We start from the raw sequence: 9,410 nt of genomic DNA, 5'->3' as shown, positions 1-9,410 counted from the left end.
TGCCTACGTCAATTGGTAGCATAATAATTGTATTAGGCTTAATTGGTTAACAGCTATCTTTAATGTTAGACAATTGGTTTCTTTCATTATAACAGTGCCCACACATAATTAACAGCTTATAACGAGAATTCATGGCAGGACATTAGCCATTTGGCTCCTGAATTAATAGAAGAAAATATATTTCCCTTGAACATCCTTTTGCACCATGCATCATAAACACTGGTAATTTGAACAAATCAATTCTGATCTAATGCTGTGAGAATGCGTGGTGATGCAGTATTTTACTGAACTGTTAGGTGTTAAGTTTATGTTTGCAGTATCCTCATACAATGAGTTGTCAGTCTTGGCTGTACTGCAAGTGCAGTGCCAAAGCAAACTACAAAAAGAAAGTGAGTGAGAAGCTGGTATTGCTCAGTCTCATATCTTTCCTACAGGTCAACTCACATGGCCTTGGTCACCGGCACACATGATGCAGAGAAGTTGAGGATGGGTGATAAATCCTATCAATTTATTAATGAATCTTTTAACACTTTTTCTAGTTGAGTACCCTTGAATTACAAAAATAAACTTTCAAACAGAGCTGTGGCTTTAATCGTGACAGAGGGTCCAATGGCTGACTTAGTGCATCATCTCTTAGTTACGTGATGCAGGTAATGTGAAGTGGGAACATATTTTTTTTTCAGTTGAATAAAACGCCTCTATTATGATTCTGGTGGACCATGAGATTAAGCCAATCAAGATTTTTGGTACTGAACATCATTGTGACACACGTACAAGTGAGGAAAAGACAAGCAATGAGTTAAATTACATTCCAACATTGGGTGTGATATGGATTTATATGGCATGTCAACAGAAAGCTCAGTCATACAATGCCTTTTTAATAAATGCACCTGGTTCTAGAGTATTTTAACACACCACCAATCAGGCAGTCTCATGGAGCAGGGCAGTTGTCAGAGAGCTTGCTGATTGAGTTGCTCTGCCGTTAGTGGTACAGATAGAACGGAAAAAATGAAGGAAATGTTGTCCATATGTGATTCTCAACAGCTCTCACATCCTGTCATTGCGCCTCAGTGCAGCAAATATTGTTCTAAGGGGTCAACACTTTAACTAGCTGTTGTCATCTGAACATATATAAATGTTCTTGAACTTCCCGAGCTCCCAACATTCCACTTCTTTGTCATACTTCACCTCTTTTCTCCTTTGCGGATTCAAATGACAAAATGTCTCTTTTGCCACTAGTCTTTGTGCAACGATTTCTCCAGGTTTACACTTTGATAAATGCGATGAATAACCTGACTCTAATTTTCAGCCACAGTTTAGATTTAAATAATGTAAAATGCTAGAAATGTACAGCAATACCATTGGGATTGCAAAAAAAAGGAGTAGCTAATGTTTCAGACAGAGGCTCTTCTTCATGACTGCTCTGAACAAAGATGTTTACCTGAACAGTTAGTCTATCAGACCTGAATGACTTCTTTCCAAATTCTGTGTATACTTGAGTTAAACTTTTACCAAAAGGTTACAGTTCCTTATTTTTTCCAAAAACCTGACCCAGATTGAACACTCAAAAAAATAAATCAACGGCACCATTTCCGCCCCCCCCCCCTTCTCTATATTAGATGACACAGCAACAAGATAAAAAAGGAAACAACTGATACTAAGAATGATTGCTCATGAATTTGATTGCAATGGAAGCCATCGTTAAGCAAAGTCTTGGAAAATTTGAACTGGGGTGCTAATGAGTGGACTATAAATTTCCCAAAATGCAATACATACTATAAAAATACTGGTTCAGAAAGTGCTAATTAAAGACTTATTGCTGAAAAAATACATTTTGTTGAAGCTTTTCATTTTGCACTCAACAGGACAATCACAAGAATGCCAATGTCAGGCGAAACAACAACTTTATACTATATGGGAAGAGGACTCTGATTGGTCGCTAAGGGATTCTGATTGGTAGGTGCATTGCGATGGAGAATGCACCAGTTGATTGTGACTGACAGTTAATTCCCTAGCATTTGTGTTAACTTTTCAAAAAATATTTTTTTATTCTCTTCCTTTTTCACATTTTCTCCCAAATTTACACGCAACAATAAACAATAATCAGTAACGAATGCAATGTCAATCCCCATATCAATAACATCGATCCCATCCTCCCACCAAACCCTCAAACATTAGCCCGCATGTTAACATAAACAAATGACAAAAAGGAATCAGGAATCACCCATAGTCACCATTAACACATACAGTCCCCTCCCCCCCAACCCTCCCACCCACCCCCCCTGACTAATGTTCGATGTATTCCAATTCTTGAAAGTGCATAATGAATAACGCCCCTGAATTGTAGAACCCATCCATCCTTCCCCTCAGTTCAAATTTGACCTTTTCAAGCGTCAAGAATTCCAGCAGGTCCTCCCGCCATGCCAGAACACAGGGTGGAGAGGTTGATCTCCATCATAACAGGATCCGCATTTGGGCGATCAACGAGGCGAAGGCTACAACATCTGCCTCCGCACCCGTTTACAACCCCGGCTGGTCCGACACCCCGAATATGGCCTCTTGAGGGCCCGGGTCCAGTTTCACGTGCATCAATTTATAGATTACCCTAAAAACATCCTTCCAGAAATCCAACAGTTTTGCACAGGACCAAAACATATGAACGTGGTTTGTGGCCCCTCCTCCCCCCGCAACATTCGGGAGACCATATTCAGGGTGTCGAACCAGCCGGGTTTGGAAATGGGTGCGGAGGCAGATGTTGTAGCCTTCGCCTCGTTGATCGCCCGAATGCAGATCCTGTTATGATGGAGATCAACCTCTCCACCCCGTTCCCTGGCATGGCGGGGAGACCTGCTTGAATTCTTGACGCTTGATATCTTCTACCCCCTCAAAGAGCCGGCTCATCCTCGCCCTTGTAAGGTGTGCTCTATAGGTCATAGAAGGCAGAGAGTAGCAATGGAAGGGTGCTTTTCTGATTGGAGAGCTGTGACTAGTGGTGTTCCGCAGGGATCAGTGCTGGGACCTTTGCTGTTCGTAGTATATATAAATGATTTGGAGGAAAATGTAACTGGTCTGATTAGTAAGTTTGCGGACGACACAATGGTTGGTGGAATTGCGGATAGCGATGAGGACTGTCAGAGGATACAGCAGGATTTAGATCATTTGGAGACTTGGGCGGAGAGATGGCAGATGGAGTTTAATCCGGACAAATGTGAGGTAATACATTTTGGAAGGTCTAATACAGGTAGGGAATATACAGTGAATGGTAGAACCCTCAAGAGTATTGACAGTCAGAGAGATCTGGGTGTACAGGTTCACAGGTCATTGAAAGGGGCAACACAGGTGGAGAAGGTAGTCAAGAAGGCATGCGGCATCCTTGCCTTCATTGAGGCCGGGGTATTGAGTATAAAAATTGGCAGGTCATGTTGCAGCTATATAGAACCTTAGTTAGGCCACACTTGGAGTATAGTGTTCAATTCTGGTCGCCACACTACCAGAAGGATGTGGAGGCTTTAGAGAGAGTGCAGAAGAGATTTACCAGGATGTTGCCTGGTATGGAGGGCATTAGCTATGAGGAGAGGTTGAATAAACCTGGTTTGTTCTCACTGGAACAAAGAAGGTTGAGGGGCAACCTGATAGAGGTCTACAAAATTATGAGGGGCATAGACAGAGTGGATAGTCAGATACTTTTTCCCAGGGTAGAGGGGTCAATTACTAGGGGCCATAGGTTTAAGGTCCGAGGGGCAAGGATTAGAGGAGATGTACGAGGCAAGTGTTTTTCCACAGAGGGTAGTGGGTGCCTCGAACTCGCTCCCGGAGAAGGTGGTGGAAGCAGGGACGATAGTGACGTTTAAGGGGCATCTTGACAAATACCTGAATAGGATGGAAATAGAGGGATACGGACCCAGGAAGTGTAGACGATTTTAGTTTCGACAGGCAGCATGGTCGTTGCAGGCTTGGATGACCGAAGGGCCTGTTCCTGTGCTATACTTTTCTTTGTTCTTTGTTCTTTTTATAGACCACCTTCAGCTGTATCAGCCCCAACCTCGCACACGAGGTGGAGGCGTTCACCCTCCGGAGCACCTCACACCAGAACCCCTCCTCCATACCTCTCCCAACTCTTCCTCCCACTTTGCCTTGATCCCTTCCTGTGACACCCTCCCCTCTTCCAAAATAACCCCGGAAACCGTCGATACTACCCCCTTCTCCAGTCCCCCTGTCGTCAGCACCTCCTCCAGCAATGTGGAAGCCGGCTCTACTGGGAAGCTCTGTATCTCCTTTCTGGCAAAGTCTCGAACCTGCATGTATCTAAATATTTCCCCCTGCTCCAGCCCATACTACGCTCCCAGCTCTTTCAATCTTGCAAACCGACTCCAAGAAACAAATCTTTTAGTGTCCTAATTCTTTTCTCGTCCCATCTCCGAAGATTTCCACCCCACTTCCTTGGCTCAAATCTATGGTTCCCCCAAATCGGCATTTCCATTGACCCTGCCCCCAACCCGAAGTGTTGGTGAAACTGCCTCCAAATTCTCAACGAAGCTATTACTACCGGACTCGCTGAGTGTCTCCCCAGAGACGTCGGGAGCAGCGTTGTTGCTAGCGCCTTCAATCCCAACCCCCTACCCAAACTCTCCTCCATTCTGACCCATTGAGAGTCAACCCCTCTTCTCCACATTGGCCGCCCAGTAATAATACATCAGATTCGGAAGACCCAAACCCCCTGCCTGCCTTCCTCTCTGAAGTAGCACCTTTCTAATTCTGGCCACCTCCCCTCCCCATATGAACGAGGTAATCATTCCTTCAATCTCTCTAAAAAATGCCTTTGGCAGGAAAATTGGCAGGCATTGGAAAATAAACAGGAATGGCGGCAGCACATTCATTTTAACTGCCTGTACCCGACACCCCAGTGTCACTCTCCCCACCAAACTGGAAAGGTTGTACCTACGGAGCCCCCCTCCAATCCTGAGCAACCTGCACACTCAAGTATCTAAAGTGAGTCCCTGCCCTATGGAATGGCAGCCCCACCACCCCTGCCCCCACCCCTGGCCGAGACACTCAAAATATTCGCTCTTGTCTAGATTTAATTTGTACCCCGCGAAATACCCAAACACCCGAAGACACTCCAGTATTCCCCCTATTGACACACTTGGTTCCGACACGTATAATAACAAGTCATCGGCATATAAGGACACCCTCTGCCCTATCCCCCACCACGCACTATCCCTTTCCATACCCCCAAGCTTCTTAACGCGATGGCCAACGGCTCAATCGCGAGTGCAAACCATAGTGGGGACATAGGACATCCTTGCCTAGTCCCACGGTGGAGAAGAAAGTATTCCGAGCTGATGTTATTTGTGTGGACACTGGCCCTCGGCTCCTTATACAATAGCTTTACCCAGTCCACAAATCTGTGTCCAATCCCAAACCGCTCCAGAACTGCCATCAAGTATCCCCATTCTACCCGGTCAAATGCTTTCTCGCGTCCAATGCCACAACCACCCTCTGTTTCCTTCCCCTCCGGCGGTGCCATAACCACGTTCAATGCCATCCTAATATTTGAAAAGAGCTGCCTCCCTCTCATGAACCCCGTCTGATCTTCTCCTATCACCTTCGGGAGGCACTCCTCCAGCCTACCTGCCAGTACCTTTGACGAATGTGACATAAAATAGTTAGTTCAAATATTAGTTACAGTAATGTAGATGTGGGCCAGTCTAATAGTAGTGAGTTCACAAAGCACAAAGGACAAAGGAATTCAGAAAGCATGGCAAGGAGGATGGGGAAAAGGATGCTGGGTAACAAGAGGCCCAGGGTTAAGGAATGCGAAGTGAGCCAATCAGGAGATATGGCCAGGTCAGGAGGGGTATAGGATGACCTATGGGAATCTTGTACGTGAAACCTGATGCCATTTGAATGTATTTGCATAGATCTCTTTGTTTCCGACCTCACTCGGTTCGAGAGATTTTAGGAGACAGCTTCTGTGTTCTGAGTCTCTGTGAAGTGAGTCAGCCTTGCAAGTTGGTTAAAACTAAATAATACTATGCCTACAAATCCATCTTGAATTTTATTGAGGCCAGAATGACGGGTAAAGAATTCAATGTTTTGTCATTTGGTGCCGAAAACCCGGGATTTCTCCAGACGGTCACCGGCCAGCTGCGAAATCAGAATTAGACTGATGTTGGACAAGGAAAGTGGAAATGGGCCCACAGTGTGTGTAGCTGGAAAATGACCACATTGATTTTCCCCTCTTCTCATGGTCTGATTGGTCTGGTCACTCACGGTTGGTACGGAAAGATCGTCTCGACGAAATCAAAGGTCAGTCTGGAGATTAGAAAATTAAACTAATGGGATATCATAATATTGATAGTTCAGTTTTGGGTTAATTTTGGAATTGATGGGACATCGAAATGATGGTTTAATTCCACGTGTGTGTTTTGGAATTTATGGGACATCGAAATGATGGTTTAATTCCACGTGTGTGTGTTTTTGATGAACTGATGGGGCATCGGAAGGATGGTTCAGTTCCACGAGTGTTTTTGAAACTATAGTTGATTAAGCTAAAATTGTATCCATGGACTATAGTGGCATGAAACGCAGTCTTGAGGACTAGTTAGAGATTATGGGGAATTGCTTGGATAAATTTCAAAACAAAGACGCATAGAACTGGATGTTGCATGTTAGTTAAAGTAGAAGTCTCTCAAAGGGTTAACAGCAGCCAAAGCTAAAGGCTACAGACAATGCTTCTCACATGGGCATTGATATAACAGGCAGCCTGTGGTGTAATCGGATACCTTTCTTTCGAGTCAGTGAAACTCCAGCAAAGTTACGTTTTGAATTAATTAAAGGAAACCAGTGGATTTCTCCACCTTTTTGATACAAGTTAATTATTTTAGCAAGCAGTTGATTGAAATTGCCAGAATCTTAAGTTTGAATTACTTGAAATAATGTTTATTTCATTTTATTTGTGAATTAATAGAAACTTAAAGAAACTCACTGACACCATTTTAAAAAGTGTAGATCTGGAGATGACAGTTGACTTTGCTCCGGTATAAATCACCGCAGCTAACTGTTCCCTCATTGATAGCAGCCAACATTTTTGTGAATGTAAGAAAAACTTGTTAAAAGAAAAGTTGTTGAGATAAAGAATTAATTAAGTTGTAAAAGTTATACAAGTTTGTGTTAAGCAAATCTTAAATTTAGTTCTGAGTTTAGATCAGAACTAAGCTCGCAGTTTGCAGTAATTCAATTTGAATTTTCAAACATTTTAAGTTTTAAAAGAAAACTGTTAAAACAACTTTGCCAAGCAGCAAAAATTGCTATTGGTCATAAATAGGCAAATAAAAAAAAATAAAAAAAGAGCCAAAGTATGAAAGCTAAAGAGTTAATTGGATTATGGAGACAATATTGTCAAGAGGAGAGGGATAAGATCATGTTATCAAGTTGGCAAGAAAATGCCCTTAAAATGGGGATTCCAATTAGTGAAGGGGGAACCAGAAAACTTTGGAGATCTTGAAAAAGGAATGGGCATTCAAAAAACGCGCAAGTAAAGAGAGGGTGGACTCGAGTTTTTTTTAAATGGGCTACATAGTTCAATGGCTGGCCTTGCATTGACAGAGGCAGATGGTGACCTAGAGAATTGGACCATGTCGGTTGGAATCCCGACTGCACCAGTAGCATTGTCTGCTCTAATTCCAGAACCACCAGGGTACCATAATTTATATCCAGTCACTGCTCCCCAGATTCAAATCATCCCAGCCTCTCCAGTCCCTTCGGTTGATAGTTTGAGTCCTATTTCTGCACCTTCACTGTCTGTTAGAGAAGGGGAGCTCTGTTCCACAAGCCCAGTTAGCTCTAGGACCCGATCTCAGACAATGAGAGAGGGGCCTGATCCTATCCAGAAACAATTACGCATACCACCTAGATCGTTTAAGACCGATATGGTAGGACATAAAAGTATGAGAACAAAGAAATAAGACGGGAATGGTTCTGAGGAGCCGGAGCTCCCCCTAGTGGAAGGGAAGGACGTCAAAGTCTTTGAAGAGCCAGAGGAATCCGCTAAAGCGCCCCCTAGTGAGACTCTGAGACAGTTGCCGATTCGGAAAATACCCAACCCTGATGTTGCAACAGCAGCAGCCCAGCCCACGATAGACGTTTTTTCCCATGGAGACCCAGGGAGTTGAATGACAGGAAGAAATCTCCTGCTGCTTTCGTGGACAACCTGAGAACTACCATCTCAGTTTATCAAGCTGATTCTAGGGACCTCTGGGCCCTAGTCCAACAGCTTTTAACCCCAGCAGAGCACTGCAGTAACCTCAACCACTTGAATTATGCTAGCCATGCCGCACTTCAGCAAGCCCATGCCTTGGACGATGATAGACGGGCACAAATCCTGAATGCGTTGAATGCCACATTTCAAAAGCCCATAAACATCTCTGCTATCTTAGACCTCAAACTTAAAAAGACTGAGGAGCCAGAGGAATTTCTGGAACATTTTAATGAAATCTACCGTGGGCAGTCAGGCGACTTGCTGTACCAAAATGGTCAGAATTCCCCTCAATATTGTGCTATGTTAATGCATTGCCTACCACCTTCCGTGGCTACTGCTGTGAAATGTAATAACATGAATTGGACAGAGAACGACCCTTCCCAGATGGCCAGGGCAGTCAGATTTTATTGGAAGGAGGGTGTAGACCAGGAAGGAGGCTCAGTTACAAAGATTAAGACTGAGTATGTAATGAAAAACGATGATCTGAGACCCCAACCAGTGGCAGATATAGAGGGAACAATGCATGTTTTAATTGTGGCCGTACAGATCACTGGCATCAGGAATGCCCCTTTAAAAGACGGGCAGCAGAAGGAGACTACCAAGGAGGGGGTACCCACCAAGGGGAGGACAGATGAAGTACACCGACTTCTCCCAGGCAAACCCTTTCCCAACACAAGATTGACTAGCTAATTTAGTCATAAGGACTCTCCAATCGGACAGGGAACCTATTATCTCTCTGCAGATTGAAGATCAACATTACCCATTTGTAATCGACACTGGAGCAGCCATGTCTTCGGTACAATCAGAACGTCGACTACCACTATCCGACCACACCCAGCATTTGTCGGGGTTCCAAGGACAGGTGTGTGAGTATCCTATTTCTGAACCTGTGACAGTCACTTATGAGAATAAGTCTACAGATCATCAGTTTGTGGTGACTACTGGATTGGACTGTAACTTGTTGGCCCGAGATTTATTGTGTATCTTCCAGCTACAGTTAGAGTGCGGAGACGAAGGGGTAACGGTTCAATCATGGAGGATGAGACAACAGTGCTATATTTCTATTACACCCCAGTGGTGGACGTTAGACATTGAACATTCACTGCACCACGTTACCCTGGCCTATGACAGAACCGGACAGAACAGGGAG

Source organism: Scyliorhinus torazame, chromosome 8 (assembly GCF_047496885.1).
Source record: "Scyliorhinus torazame isolate Kashiwa2021f chromosome 8, sScyTor2.1, whole genome shotgun sequence".
Taxonomy (NCBI): domain Eukaryota; kingdom Metazoa; phylum Chordata; class Chondrichthyes; order Carcharhiniformes; family Scyliorhinidae; genus Scyliorhinus; species Scyliorhinus torazame.
This window is presented reverse-complemented; position numbering follows the sequence as displayed.